Source organism: Suricata suricatta, chromosome 6, assembly GCF_006229205.1.
Source record: "Suricata suricatta isolate VVHF042 chromosome 6, meerkat_22Aug2017_6uvM2_HiC, whole genome shotgun sequence".
In the NCBI taxonomy this organism is placed as follows: Eukaryota; Metazoa; Chordata; class Mammalia; order Carnivora; family Herpestidae; genus Suricata; species Suricata suricatta.
The window spans coordinates 107,422,331-107,423,623 of NC_043705.1; the positions used below are offsets into that span (position 1 = coordinate 107,422,331).

Below are 1,293 nucleotides of genomic sequence, written 5' to 3' on the forward strand. Positions count from 1 at the left end.
GAGGATATCCTTAGGAAGAGTTGCCATTAGGATTGCCAGATAAATTATAGGAGTTCCAGTAAAATTTGAATTTAAAAATACTTTTTGATTTTTTAAGTTGATTTTATTTTGAATGAGAGAGAGAGGACATGAGAGTGCATGAGTGGGTGATGGCAGAGATAGAGGGAGACAAAGAATCCCAAGCAAGCTCTGCACTGTCAGCACAGAACCCGACTTGGGGCTGGAATTCACACACTGTGAGATCATGACCTGAGCCAAAATCAAGAGTTGGATGCTTAACCAACTGAGCCACCCAGGTGCCCCAAAATTTGAATTTTAGGAAAACAAAGAATACTATTTTAGTATAAGTATGTCCCATGCAATATTTAGGACATACTTCTACTTTTAAAAGTATTTACTTGAAATTGAAATTTAACTAGACATTTTGTGTTTATTTGCTGAATCTGGCAACCTTACTAGTCCATCAATATTGGTGTGTGTTTTATTCTTGACCCTCTCTCCTTAGGAAATCCCACAAGGCCTGTCTCTTCCTGTCTGGTTTGTAAATCACTGGCCCATGCCACCCTCATGACATCATAGATGACATCAGTAGTGGTGCAGTGGAATGCCCAGCTAGTTAAGAACTACAAAGGAAAATATTTTAACAAAGGATCATTTTGACAACCAGTGAAAAAAAAATAAATCACTGGCCCAGCACGCAGTTAGTGCCTGGGACAGAATGGATACCCATTACAGATTTTTGCATGAATTAATGAATGATGACCCTTCCCCAGGTGGCTGTGGTATTGTGATTTATAAAAAGAAATACTTATTTGGGTTTTGTCCTGCTTTCTGACCCAGAACTCTTAGAACTCTTATAGTTTCCTGAGTGATAGGAACCTCTGACACAGAGCTTCTAAATTCCTTGGAGTTTTCTGGAGGGTTGATGGTCTTTTGTTCTAATGAGGTGACTCTGGGTGGGCTCCTAGATGGATCACTAGAAGGATCAAGCCATAATGAGAAACTTGGAACTTTCAGCCCCACCTCCGCATTCTCCGATGAGGGGAGAATAGCTGGAAAGGGAGCTAATAACCAATCATGCAGATGTGATGTAACCTCCATAAAAACCTCCGGAAGTACAGGGCTCAGAGGGTTTCTGGATTGGTGAACACCTACATGTGCCGGGAGGGTGGCACATCTCACCTCTAGGGGACAGAAGCACCTGCTCTCAGGATGCTTCTGGATCTCATTCTTCATCTGACAGTATATCTGCATCTTTTATCATATCTTTTGTTATACACTAAGCCTGTACGT

General features: G+C 41.2%; 1 protein-coding gene across 1 annotated transcript in view; it reads left to right on the forward strand.

Annotated features, from left to right (window-relative positions):
• PDE6A (phosphodiesterase 6A) overlaps positions 1–1,293 on the forward strand; it is a 67,860-nt gene that overhangs the window by 3,099 nt on the left and 63,468 nt on the right. The window lies entirely within an intron of this gene.